At 43.8% G+C, this 14,994-nt stretch overlaps 1 long non-coding RNA gene across 1 annotated transcript; it reads left to right on the top strand.

Moving 5' to 3' along the window:
* Positions 1-8,672: 8,672 nt before the first annotated feature.
* On the top strand, positions 8,673-9,627 carry LOC120535955. The gene is made up of 3 exons (XR_005634993.1): positions 8,673-8,741; positions 8,825-8,888; positions 9,548-9,627. It is a non-coding gene; the product is annotated as an uncharacterized LOC120535955 (long non-coding RNA).
* The last annotated feature ends 5,367 nt before the right edge of the window (positions 9,628-14,994 follow it).

Below are 14,994 nucleotides of genomic sequence, written 5' to 3'. Positions count from 1 at the left end.
GGGTCTGCCTTTGGGTCTCAGCCCAATTAATGTTAAATGTCTATTAAGAATTCCTGCCACGTGTGTCTTTTAATGGCCTGTCACTGTCTGATTACTGTATATATTCGCCTATAAGACGAGTCTTGAAACCTGAAAAATCGACCATAAAATCAGACCCCGACTTATATGCCCGTTCATCTGCTTGCCTCCTCCAATCTCGCACCAGTTTATCAGATGCATCGAATTTTGTTGCAGCAGTGCAGTTACCAGTTTCTTCTACCACTTCAACGACTTTTAATTTAAAACCAGCTTCACATTCTCTTCTGATTGAACGCGCTAGCACAGATAAGGGATGCTCTTACGATAAAGGTATATTAGGGTGTGAGATACAAAAAGCACAAATCAGTGCAAACGTCACTTCGGAATAGTTTGGGTATTACTGTGTGGTCACGTAGGCACAATGCGTAGAAAAAAAAGGTTGTGTGCTCCGTGTTTACTTTCTCAGGTGGACGTTAGCATATCATAATCTATTGAATCAATAGCATGAGTTTTCTGCATTCAACTTACAGTATATGACTGACATTATAAAACACTGGAAATTATACAGTAAAATCAAATCCCGACTTGTCCGCGGGAGAACTTAAATGCGTAAGTATATACGGAAACTGGAAGTAAATGCTAGTGGACTTCTCTTGTGAAAATGTCAACTGTAGGTGTGATTAAACTGACTGCTGCTTTAAATGTACCAGTCTTGAGACCAATTCATCTGCTTACCATGGATCACAACATCTTTAATAATAACCATTTGGCATTCCTGTAGCAATGTCTGTCAGTTTTGTAAAAATCAGATCAAACTGTAGCTGTGAAAGTAGACCAAAGAGAATTAGATCTTTGATGTTCTTCGTTCTTGTTTGCAGTTTGGACTTCCATGGTACAACAACAGAAAATGAAGGTGAAGCTGTCATTTCAGCAGGTGTGGAAAAGCACTGGAAGCAGCTTCTTCTAGAAAAAGAAAAAGGATGAGTGACAGGAAGTAATAATCCCAGTTATGTCCATTTTCCAGGGCAGAGGGGTGGACTTCTGGACCTCGAAGACTTCAATGTACGCACCTTGTACGATAAGCTGGAAGATCAAAACCTTCATCTGGCTACACAGCTGGCCAAGCATCACACTGACACCCAGGCTTTCTATGACAGCATCACCCAGCATCTGGAGGGGCTCAAGGTGGGTATAAGAATCCCCCTTGGCTAAGTACTCAATAGTACATAAAGAAGAGTAAGGCCTAGGAAAAACCTTAACAACTTCATGCCATGTGATCTCACAATGTTTAAACCAGCAGTTTCTGATTTTCTATGCTAATGAACTGCCACGTGTCTGTGGCATGGACACCATTACTGTACCCCAAGTTGTGATTAACTAGATATCAAGATGAGGTGGCTGAAAGTCAAACCAGTCTAAGACTGGTGTGTCCAGCCTCAGAAAAAAAATGGCCGTGTAGTCACAGCTAAGTTCTTAGCTGTCATGTCTTGGAGTGGTGCCAACCAAAGGTTTTGGTATGTAGATGCCCGTACTCCAGGAATAATGTGTTTTATTTAATGTATTATATGTGTGTGTGTATCTCTGTGCTACCACTGTGACCTAGAGCTACAATAGGGTCACCTCACTTTTGCATATCCTAAAAAAGTTGGACACCAGGAAGGGCATCAGGCCATAAACATTTCCTTCTCCCATACCCCTAGGAGTTTGTGGAGCAATTACCCAACTTGTGAACCCAAAGAATATCAAAGTGACAGGAAGACAAAGAAGAGAGTGTGTATCCCTGTACCCAACCCTCATTTGTTTTATTTTATAATAAGTGCAACTAAAAGAATAAGTACATTATATGCCTTGATTATTGTCTTCTTGGTGCCATTTAATGATTCGGTAGGGGCAGAATTTCTTTTTTTTTTCCTGTGGCACTTAAACTGTGATTTTGCCCACTTAGCTCTTTGTTCTTCACCATCTCTTTGTCTGCTATGATTTCCTGTAGGTGGCAGCAGGTGCTGTCACACAAGGAGGGGCATGAATTCCCTCAGGCTAAGCACTCAAATGGTGGCCAAGCTGGGCAAGTCAAGTCTAAAATGGTAGAGGCTTTGGGAATAATGTGATAATGGGAGTGATGAAGGTCATGCAGAGGAAAACAAAATCCTGCTGCCTGCTGAACTAATAAAACATGCGTTTCTGGAGTTACTATGCGCAGAAATATAAAGGATGTCTGTGCCATTGTCAACATATATTTTTTTGGGGGGGAGGGCACATTTATTTGTTTACTGTTTCCATGACATGTGAAACTGAGTCTTTCCAATAGGCCTACCCCTGTGACACCTCACAGGCCTGAGGTCTACACTTATAATTTCTTAAAGGAGAGGGAAACTGATAAAACCCCTGGCCAAAGAAATTGAGTAATCTAACTTTGATTAAGTTAAATACGCATTATGTGTTTTATTAAGTTAAAGAGATTCATGTAAGTGGCAGCAGGGGTGGTCACACATATCGGCCATCCTACATATACTCTAGAAATGTGCTCCAGATTCCACGTCTTTCCCACTTCTTATGCTTCCATTGTCTGCCTTTGAGGTATAGTGGATTCCAAAAGTATTCAGACCCCTATTGTGTTGTAGATTTAATTTTAAATGGATACATTTGTCATTTTTGCCCATCAATCTACAGTCAATAAGCCCTAATCCATCCATCCATTATCCAACCCGCTATATCCTAACTACAGGGTCACGGGGTCTGCTGGAGCCAATCCCAGCCAGCACAGGGCGCAAGACAGGAAGCAAACCCCGGGCAGGACGCCAGCCCACTGCAGAATAAGCCATAATGACGAAATGAAAACGTGATCAAATTTATTAAAAAATAAAAAAGCTGAAATCTCTCATTCCCAGAAATATTTAGACATTAGGGGTCTTCAGATTTCAAAATTTTGCAGAAATTAGCTGGATAGAATGTGACTTTTGATAGGTTGAATGGTATCATCTAAATGATCCCGAAGCTTAATTTCCTTTCAGACAGCCTTGAACTCACGATCCCTCCTAACCCATTAACAGCTTCCAGAGGGGCTTAAAGTGGAGAAAGACAAACAAATTGTGATTGCATTCACTACACTGTTGGCACGCAGACTCATTCTGATAAACTGGAAGAACCCAAACTCTCCTCTTTTAAGTCAGTGGGAAACTGATGTGTTATATTATTTGAAATTGGAAAAAATCAAATACTCAGTTAGAGGATCCGTACAGACTTTTTTCAAAACGTGGCAGGATCTAATCAGTAATATTTTAAAATAAGTTCATGAAGCACAGAGAATGTATTAATTTAGGTATGTTTACAAGCCTTAAATTTCACGCCGTTTGGCTTGCTCTCTCTCTCAGGGGTGGGGAGCGATCTGTTCTTAACTCAATTTTTCTTTTTGTAAAAACTTGATTGCTTTGTATGGATTGCAATAAAATAAATAAATAAATAAATGATCCCAAAGCTCTGATGGCCATGCCAATATTCATTCTTTCTTTTTGTTTTGCAGTTTTTCTTTTGTTAGGTTAATTTGGTGCTGTTTTAGGGATTAGTACATTCTTTTTTAGGGTCCGACGTCTCATATGATCTTTAAAACTCACCCCAAGCTACCTCCTCTCACTCCTCTTCCTTCCACTAGGACCTGCTCCAGAGTTTTGATCCCACCAAACAGACTGAGCTGAGACACTGGGTGTTACTGGCCAGGAACGCTTCCCATGATGACTCTGGATCTTTGAGTGGACAGTCTAATGGACTTGATGACCTGCAGCAGCTTAAACCTGGTAAGAGAACAGATGAAGTTCAGATTGACCGATCTGGATGTCACGTTTGGAACGGAGCACACATCTTTTCGTCTTTCTTTACTGATTTAAAAATCTTCCCACAGATCTTCAGTCACAATGAAATTGCAACATTGGCTCCTATTTGAGAAAGTCCTGTCATTTTCTAACCCACGTAATCTAGGCCAGGGCCACAGCAGGGTAACTGTAGCCTAACCCAGTTAGCATAGGGCACAAGACATGAACAAACACACACACCAGACACCCTCAAGACACACTTGGGCCAATCTGGTGTCACCAGACTATCCATAGGAAACCCACGCAGACATGGTGAAAACACACAAAGTGCAGACTGAGAGGACGTGAACCCTGGTCGTCTTACTGCAAGGCAGCAGCGCTGCAAAAAAATGGAAGTTCTTTATTACCAATGGGAATCTCAGTGCTCACCAGCAGATGGCAACCTTGTTAATCTCATCGTAATCTATCCCATCTGTAATGTTCGTGCCCACCATTAGATAATGAAAATAATCAATCATATTATATAGCGCTTTACATAAACAGGGTGGAAACACCTCAACCACCACCAATGTGCAGCATCTACCTGGATGATACGACAGCAGCCATTCTTGCTCCAGTTTGCTCACCACCACACATTAACTATTAGGTGGTGAAGGCCTGAGAGAGAGAGTTAGCCAATTATGGACAATGGATGATTAGGGGGCTAGTATGACCAGGCTGTGTTGGGCCATTTAGCTATGACATCAGGAAACACCCTACTCTTTTCAAAAGATGCCTTGGGAGCTCTGACCACAGAGAGTCAGGACCTCAATTTTATGTCTCATCAGAAAAAATGGCACCCTTTAGCCAGCCTAGTGTGTCTGCCAATGCACTGGGGGATTGGGATCCACAGGGTAAATGACCCCTACTGGCTTCACCAACACCTCTTCCAAAAGCACTCTTATTGTTTAAACAACTCACTCGGGGTCACACGGTTATAACTGAATAACTATGCTATATTTTGTATAGCGCCTTTCCTCAGTAAACACCCTTTAAAGTCACTTTCAGGCACAGTAAAATACATTTAAAATGTCTTCATTTTGTGCCCTTATAATTTAAGGGTTATACGTAGTGAGCAACATGTTTCATTTTATATAGTGCCTTTCCTTTGTGAACACCATTAGTGTTGATTTACAGGTTCACTACAGTAGAAGCTCTCATAAGGTAAGCGTCCTGCTTGAGATGATACAGTGATTTAGTGCTGGGGTTTGAAAAAACTGCCATTTCATAGGACTAGGTGTTTACATTCCTAATTTAATACACGAGACCTTCAGCTTAGATTCTGTGGAATTGTAAAACGAGTGATGGTGCCTTTCTGGGTTATCAGGTAGGTGCTCCCCTTCCTCAACGTTTCACAGATAGGCCTACGATGGCTCCAGAGGGTTCAGCAATGAATCCTGGCGTCCCAGGCTCACCCCCAACATGCCATCTAGCCAGCTGAGGCCCAGCTGGAGTTCTTCCTCTTGAGCCAGAGCCACTGACTGCCCTTTGCAATGCTTGCCAGTGAGCCTGTCCGTGCACTCCCAACTCCCAGGGTAGCCATGATGTTGATAAACCCTCTGCAGCCTACCTCGACTGGTCCGACCTTAGTAACAACGGTTACAAGATCGGCGTATCTTAGCTTCTTGTGCTTGTAGGCCTCATCCGCTCCATCCTCCCATGGTACAGTAAGCTCAATGATATAGACGAGCTGGAGTGATTAAATATATATATATATACATATATATATATATATATATATATATATATATATATATATATATATACATACACACAGTACAGGCCAAAAGTTTGGACACACCTCCTTATTCAATGTGTTTTCTTTATTTTCATGACTGAAGGCATCAAAACTATGAATGAACACATGTGGAGTTATGTACTTAACAAAAAAAGGTGAAATAACTGAAAACATGTTTTATATTCTAGTTTCTTCAAAATAGCCACCCTTTGCTCTGATTACTGCTTTGCACACTCTTGCCATTCTCTCGATGAGCTTCAACAGGTAAGTCACCTGAGATGGTTTTCACTTCACGGGTGTGCCTTCTCAGGGTTATTCAGTGGAATTTCTTGCTTTATCAATGGGGTTGGGACCAGCAGTTGTGTTGTGCAGAAGTCAGGTTAGTTGGACGATCATTTATTTTTCAACAGGACAATGACCCCAAACACACCTCCAGGCTGTGTAAGGGCTATTTGACCAAGAAGGAGAGTGATGGAGTGCTGTAAATGGTCATGAAAATAAAGAAAACACATTGAATGAGGAGGTATGTCCAAATTTTTGGCCTGTACTGTATATATATATATATATATATATATATATATATATATATATATATATATATATATATATATATATATATTGGGGCCCGGACACAGACAGACGGACAACATAGTTCCACCCAACACAGTTTATTTACAAGTTATTTACAATAAATACGTGCACTCACAACCCCAGTGCCTCCAGCACCGATTCCCCCAAGTCCAGGCCACACAGTCCTGTGCCTGTCTTTTTCCTGGCCGCCTCCAGTCCTCACTCCAGCTCCGTCCTTTTCCACCCGACTTCCACTGCTGACTGGAGGGAGGCGGCCCCTTTTATAGGAACCCGGATGGGCTCCAGCTGCTTCCCGGCAATCAGTCCTAGCCACACCCCAGTGTGGCGGAAGTGCCGGCTGCGCACCCGGAAGCCGTCCGGGTGTCCCCTGTCGTCTTCCCGGCTCTCGGGATAATCAGGCACTTGGGCACCGCCTGGCGGTGGCCACGGGTCCCTACAGGGCTGGGCTTCCAAGCCCTCTACCCGTGGCCCCCAACATAACCAGGACGGACGCCCCCTCTCGGTCTGGAGGAGGCACAAGCCCTCCTCTGGTCCTCCTGGGTGCCTGCCCGGGCCGGGGACCACAATATATATATATATATATATATATATATATATATATATATATATATATATATCTATATATATAGTGCCTTTCCTTTGTGAACACCATTAGTGTTGATTTACAGGTTGACTACAGTAGAAGCTCTCATAAGGTAAGCGTCCTGCTTGAGATGATACAGTGATTTAGTGCTGGGGTTTGAAAAAGTGTCATTTATTTGATATAGCGTCTGTCATCTGAAGCTATTTACAGGTGCACTGCAGTTGTTTTAATATGTATACACTGCTCCACCTAAAAATAATAAGGGATTTATTCAGATCCACAATGTTTCCATGTAATTTATTTTATATAGTGCTGGAAATAAGATTAGAGATGTGGCAACAGCACTGAAAGACAATGAAGGAAGAGGGCAGCATGTGGAATATCCTTTAGGGAGCACTATTCCTTGTGTTCTGCCCTCACGCAACTTTAAAAACATTTTTTTAGTGATTTACGGTTTTGTAATCGAAAAATGAATTTTATGGGGAATTTCACTAAACTGCATGCAAAAGAAATCTTTGCTGTTGCGCTCATTACTCGATATAACTCGAGCACCCTAGCCAGAACTTGAACCACAGTCCAATGGTCAGGAGCTGGTAAAAAAAATCTGTAACATACTAAAAAAGAAAAGAAACAAACTGGAAAAAATAAATCATAAATAGCCAACAGACAAGGACAATCAGTAGCAGCCCAGACCAGTTGTGCCACTCCCAGCCTGCTGACTCTGACCCCTACAATGCAAACAGTCTGTGCCCCTCGGCTGTGTGCCAAGATGAAGATGAGCCTCCATAGAGTCACCAGTCCATTTGCTGCTGCAAATTCAGGAGCCGTCACTCTGCTACCCGGTCCTTCATGCAAACACGCCATGCTGGCTGGAGGTGCTGCTTTACATGCATTTCAGTTAGAAGGAACATCACAGGGTCAAAGTGAGGCACACTGTGTGGTGCATTAGCCATGGACGGCAACTAAAGGGGCTGGGCTGATTGTGATGGCACTGGCACTGTGTGTGACCCTTAGCAAGTCACTTGACCTGCCTGTGCTCCAACTAGAAAACCAAACATACATGCTGCAAATCGCCTTGGCAAAAGGTGTCAGCCAAATAGCTAAATGGTTTAGATCTGTATTTTATTAGGTTTATTGTATTCCTGTATGTTTTTAAGGCACCCTGCCATGCTGACTATACCATACTGATTTGAAACCCCAAATCCAAGAGTGTTGTTTATAACATGAAAACAAAGAGGGCACAGCACCAGACGTGGGGTGATGTGGGGTGATGTGCACTCCTGAGCCCTTTATATTAAATAAACACACTTATGCAAAAAAACATCTTGCTTAACGCTCACACCTCTGCTCGCACACATACATGCACATGCACAGCTGATTTTGGGATATGATCCCACTCAGCTCCAGGTTCTGGGTCCAAATCCTTGGTCCAGACTCTATCTGAGTGGAGCTTATATGTTCTCCCTGTGTCTGTGTTGATTTCCTCTGGGCACTCCAGCTCTTCTCCCATACTCATAAACCATATTTAGGTCAGGTTTCTACTTTGCAAAAAAGCAGCACGCTGAAGGAAATCCTGAACTGGAAAAACGGCTATGAAAACTAATGGACAGTTGGGTGGACTTGTAAACTTATACAGAGCCTTTCTCTCTGATGCCATTCCCATGGGTTTTATACATCTACTGCAGTTGCTCCCTTTTTTTTCACACCACTGCCAGGTGACAATTAATTCTTTGGTCCTCCCCCTGGCAAGGTGATTGTCATCCCCATGTATGCTATGGATGGATTTGTGGCCTCCTAACTTAACATCTCTTTCTTTTCAGCAGGAGACTCGCTTGCCCACTTGCTGGATACGCTCCTCATAAACGTGGCAGGACTTTACACCAGGATGAGCTCTGAAGTCAGTGCCATCACTCCGGAGATTCGCCAGCAGGCTGAGAGGAACTCCAGCAGATCAGCGCACTCCTGGGTAGGCACCACCAGTCTGGCCTGCCAGCTCTACCAATAGAAAGCAAAGGCTCACCAGTTCCAACATTCCGCTTGTGATTTCAGGAGCTGTCAGGCACGTCTCCAGAGCCAAGTCAAAGTCCGCTGCACAGAAGGCCTCAGGCTTCAGGTGGGTTTGTCATCTGGCTTGAGGGGGGAATTTGGCATTCATATCAGGTAGCGAGTAGTGGGACTACAGTTGATGCCAAAGGTTTGGAGAATGACACAAGTGTTGGTTTTCTGCTTCAGTGTTTTTAGATCTTTTTGTCAGATGTTTCTATGGTATACTGAAGTAGAATTACAAGCATCTCATAAGTCTCAAAGGCTTTTATTGATAATTACATGAAGTTTATGCGCAGAGTTGATATCTGCAGTGTTGGCCCTTCGTTCTTTTTCAAGACCTCTGCAATTCGCCCTGGCAGGCTGTCAATCAACTTCTGGGCCAAATCCTGACTGATGGCAGCCCATTCTTGCATAATCAATGATTGGAGTGTGTCATTATTGGTGGGTTTTTGTTTGTCCACCCGCCTCCTGAGGACTGACCACCAGTTCTCAATTGGATTAAGGTTTGGAGAGCTTCCTGGCCATGGACCCCAAATTTCCCCGCGCCACTTAGTTCTCACTTTTGGTTTATGGAAATGGCATTGTGGGGCACCAAACTGTTCTTGGATGGTCAGGAGAAGTTGAATGTGTGAATATTCTTGTGTTCTCTTGTTGCTGACAGCCTAAAGTGGGCTCATTTTCTGCATCTGCACCTGGGATCCTGATCAATTTTTCATCTCTTTTCAGGAGAGAAGCAGCGCCAGCGCAGCCCACGCGATGAGAAGCTGGCAGGCACCATCATATCTACGCCCCTCTTCAAGACTCTGATTGAAATCCACGAAGCTCTGAAGGCTAAGAAAGGGCTCTCCCATCCTGCCAGTTCCTCCATTGGCACTGCAGGGACTCCTGGTCAGTACTGAGGGAAAATGGGAAAAATAATTGAGGGAGAATCCTTGTTGTGCACTAAGAATGTTTTAAAACGATCATCGGGAGGTTGTAATATTTTAAATTGTGAAAGAGCTGTTGATTCTGAGACTGAACAAAGTGCACCCAAAGTGTACCCGTTATACTTAGTGTGTTCATGTTTGAAGCTGGGTGGCATGGTGGCTCCATGGCTACCACTGCTGCATCACATTTTCTGGCTTGTGAGTTCAGGTGTTCTGTTTTTGGTTTTTCCCACATCCCAAAGTGTGTGTGTGTATGTGTGATTGTGGCCCTTGGTAGACTGGTCTGATTGGATAAGTACCAGCTCCCAATGATCGAAGTTAAGAAAAATGTGTATGGTTCAATATACACACACACACACACACACACACCCAGTGACATCTGGCAATGTACTTGAAGCATGTAAGTCCTGAACAATTCCAAACATGTCCACTAGAGGGGGAAAGACCATCAAAAGACCCTGGCTAGTAACACAGAGAGCAGCGTAGCACTGTTAGAAATAAACATTATTTAGTAATACAAAACCACTCTGTAACAAAAGGAAGCTCCATGGAGCACAAAAGGCAAAAGGAATTTCCTGAACGTGAAAAGGCAATCTAAGGAAAACCAGTTCAAATCACAAATCTAACAAACAGTCCAAATACAGAGCAGAGAGGTCCAGTAAATTCACAATAAAAACACACAAAAGGCACAATAAACACTCGCTGTCACCCTAGTGCATTTCATTGAATTGCCAGGAACTGTAGGAAACCCCAAACTTTTATAGCCCCACCCCTTGGGGAACCACCCACAAAACACAAGGCACATAACAAAGGCATAGAGTCAAAATCAGACACAAAGAGTCATGTAAATAATTAAACCTCCAAAACCGGCTATTGTCGGTTCCCAATGCAATTTGCCAACACGCCGGAGCCGAGTATATTCGGAGTCTTACATTCATTGAACGCCGCAACCGGCTATAGCGCAATTTGCCAGCACGCTGGAAGCTGATCAGTTAGTGCCGTACATTCATTGATTAGGCAGCTCAAGACCACTGGCGCCCCCTGCAGCACTGCAGCCTCACTGTCCCTGGGATTCACTAGACTGGCCTGCAGTCATCCACGTTGGCCTCTGTGTGTTTGCGCTCAGCCAGTTCAGGCGCAGTTGGCTCGGTGATTTACTGAATTTCATCAATGGCATCAGTTGCATTTTGTAAATATAATAATAGATTTTTGATAATAGATAGTTTTTTTTTAATAGTTTTTACAGTTCTTGGGCAGTGTGGAAAATGATCAGTGTCGCAGTAACAGTGATGCTCTTTGCATGGAAAAAAAATGTGTGCTCCATTAAAATTTCACTTTTTCTTGGTTAATTGTGACATTTTCAGTTCAGCAAAAAAGTATTTGGCGTCCAGAGTGCATTAACACCTCCCCAAGTATGTGGTGGCTTAAGGGTTAACAAAAGAAACGTTAACATTAATCAATCGAAAATGAACAAAACAGACATTAAACAAGAATTTCAACTCCAGTGGTTGGAGAAAACCTGGCTGTATCACCGCAGGTAACACCTCACGACCCCACTAGAAGACACAGTGAAATGTCTCAAATAATACACAGGCAGTGTATGTGCCGGTGTAAAGAGATTCCAAAATATTTCACAGTCAAATGAAAAGAGAAAGAACAACAAAAGGAAGCTGCAGAGCACCATTGAGGAATTAACAGCACTGCAAAGAAGCAGGAGCCACAGGTTGTTTAAATAACAACCAAACCCCAAAACTCAAGAAGCAGGCTTTGGCCTCAACAGGCTAAAGATGGAGGACTGGCTATTAAAGTTCAAATATCTATATATATAATTCACTAAGGCAAGACACCCATGGAAAGCACACCGGAAGGGGCGTGGATTCACTAAGCCACCGACAAGTAAGACACCTATGGCGCACGCAGGAAGGAGCCACGCCCACCAACTCCAAGACCATTGGATACGACGACAACTCGCAGAGCCACGCCCACGAATTCAGACGCGATGACACAGAAAGAACAGCGTCATTTATATTCGTCTGTCGTGGAGGCCACATGCACCTCCGAGCCACGTTGACTGTTCATAGAGGCATGTTTCTCGCGGTGGTGAATCGCCATATGCAGCGTGTAAAACGGTTTGCAAGGGGTCTCCCATGGGATCCTTAAAACAATCCTTTACAACTGAGGTTAGAACACAATGAGTTTTCGGTTACGACGCACGACCGTGTGCACCATGGCAAACTGTTTTACACGCTACATACAGCAATTCACCGTGTCTTTCCAGAAGTGTTTAGCATTCAATAAATAATTATGCATGAGATTGAGCGTGTGTCTACCCGGCACAGAGAGGCGTGGGTAAGCCGTTGAACCCCATTCGGGCTGCAAACCGTGGAATTCCCACTAAGTGCGACTCATACGCTCCCACTGGTTGCGTCCCAATCCTTTGTGCACACCCCCCTCCCACCTCGCTGCTACCGTGGTCGGCTGTCTTGGTGGATTATATATAGAAAAGCAGCCAAAACCGCACAGAGCAATGAAACGTCTACGTGAGTCACAGGTGCATCTGTACTGTGTAAAGACAACAACGACTCCAGTGACGAGTTGGAGGTGGGCACATGAGCGGGCAGTGCATACTGAACAAGAAATCAGCAGACTAGCATGACGGAGGGAGCGGAGTGGACGTCCTTCTCCTCTCCTCCCGTTCCACCCTGAGCGGCGTGCACCCCTATCCCTCCGTCTGGCAGGAGAAGGCACGATGGCAGTCCACAGGTTTTCAGTCACGAACGATTGTGTGTTGGTTCGTTCCGAGCATTGTTACAATGTGGCTTTTCTTGCTGATTTATTACATTACCGATTTTTCAAATGTTAATTTTCTCCCTGTGCTTAAAAATCATTAAACAACCGGCTTGATTATGCGGCGTATGGTACGCCGCGGGTTGGCTAGTATACTTTAAATGTTCCAGATACACAAAAATGCACAAACATGCCCTTCAAGGAAGAAAACTGCTGCACACCTCTGGCTTGATAAGACAAGATGAACCAAGAATTTGTATAAATGAGAAATTTATTTAGATGCTAAAAAGAAATATAAACTGGTTAAAATGGCAAAATAAGGCAAAATAAATCTTTTAAAAAACAATTCAGGGCAAATAAGTTCAAATTACTAACCAAAAACATAATCCAGAAATCAGGAGCAAAATTTTATAAGACAAGAATACCCAAAGGAAAATAAAAGTCACAATCAACGAAGCTCTGAGGGACCAACACACCAGAAAAGGGTGGCTCTGGGTGGTCAATCAGCTCTTACGTCATGCTGTCCCACCTCTAGGGAACACAAGGAGAAGAGGCGGAAAACATTAATACACCACACATAGATTGTAAATAATACTTGAAAGAGTATCAAGAGAAATGACACTGAAACAAAAATAGCAAGGAAAATACTAATTAAAAATAATAATAATATAAGTTAGGAAGGACAGCACAGTGCCGCAGTGGGTAGCACTGCTGCCTCGCAGTAAGGAGACCTGGGTTTGCTTCCTGGGTCCTCCCTGCGTAGAGTTTGCATGTTCTCCCCGTGTCTGCGTGGGTTTCCTTTTGGGTACTCCGCTTTCCTCCCACTATCCGAAGACGTGTAGGTTAAGTGCAATGGCTATCCTAAATTGTCCCTAGTGTGTGCTTGGTGTGTGTGCCCTGAGGTGGGCTGGCGCCCTGCCCGGGGTTTGTTTCCTGCCTTGCGCCCTGTGTGGGCTGGGATTTGGCTCCAGGAGAACCCCGTGACTCTGTCTTTAGGATATAGCGGGATGGATGATGGATGGATGGATAAGTTAGGGAACAAACCCAGGTAGTAACATAACAGAGTCTTAGTGAAATTCTCACACTGGTCAGAAGAGGGCAGCATTTGCCTTTCAAATGAAAGAAGAAAACCCCCAGTGCTGCACCCAAGGACCAGGCTGGCACATTCTCTGGAAAATGGCAGCAAGGATTTGAGCTTGTGTGGTGTTCTGTGTGAAAAGAATAGTGAGCCACCTTTACGAGATGTGCCCAAAAGTGAGGTAAAGGAGGTACTACTGAAGATAGGAGCTGCTAGGAATTTAATGGTCAAGTGTTATTTGTGTTAAAGGTGTCAGAGAGGTCTTTGTAGAACCCCTGCTCACTTTACTCAGTCGCTTATTAAGTTTATTATATTGCCTCCAATGTGTTCAGGGGGCACCGGAAACTTAAGAAGTGCCAAGCAGTGTACTGTGAGGTGGCATATAGGCTGAACGTGGTCTTGTCTCATTTTTCTTCATATCAAGTGAACTTTGAATTCATGTTTTTGTGCCCACCATGCCACACAGATCTCTATGATGTGCCTTGCCACCTTATTGTCAAGTGGTATTTAGGTTTATCTATGTCATCCTTCTCATTTCACATGGTCTCTGTGAAGTATATTCATTATCAATGTATATTTCCCTAAATATAAGCAGAAGCAGGCCTACCCATAGCCCCCTGTCCTAAGGGGCGACATGACAACTTACTCTTAAGTGGTATGGGTTTTAAGGTCACACAGATAACTGGGCACCTTTAATCCTATTTTGTGACCTCACTTTTTTAAGTTTAGTTTTACCCTGGCACCAGGTACACAACACAGTGTCATCCTGGTCACCTTATTGCCAGGTTGATTTCGGATGTGACCATGTGTATACCTTTAGGGGGTCCATATACATTATTTCACCTTTTACCCATACATTCAATCATTAAATTGGAAGGGTCAATTATGGTCACTCATCTGCCTTACCAACAAGCATTACTGAGTTTCAATGGGCCTGAGTGTCAAGTAGCAGAGACCCCCCAGTCCGGTGTGCTCCTTTGCGGTGTGGATTAGTAATTAAAGGACACCCAATGAAAAGCTCTTCCTATCATCCATTCCTGATGTTCCAGTGTTGGAATATCCATTGAGCCCATCTGATGACGGTACCATCTCTGCTCTGTTTTGGACTCCGCTCATGGACAGGGGGCTGTTTGTTCATATTCCTGTTCTTCACACAGCTGCTGCTTTCAATCACAAGGTGACAAGGATGACTCCAGCTGTGACATGCATGATTTATGTTGACCAACCCTTTCTAATTCTGAATTCTATGTCCAGATTCCAAAGACAAGCCCAAGGCTCAGACAGAGGGCGACGTGATCCCGGCTGACCTCGGCGAGCTGAGCCCTCGCCACTGTGTAGTCTACCTGTTTGGCCGCCACGTCGTTCGCTTGCTCTGCAGTTCC

The sequence above is a fragment of the Polypterus senegalus genome, chromosome 9 (assembly GCF_016835505.1).
Source record: "Polypterus senegalus isolate Bchr_013 chromosome 9, ASM1683550v1, whole genome shotgun sequence".
NCBI lineage: Eukaryota > Metazoa > Chordata > Cladistia > Polypteriformes > Polypteridae > Polypterus > Polypterus senegalus.
The sequence above is the reverse complement of the archived record's forward strand: the minus strand, read 5'-3'. Positions and strand labels throughout refer to the sequence as shown.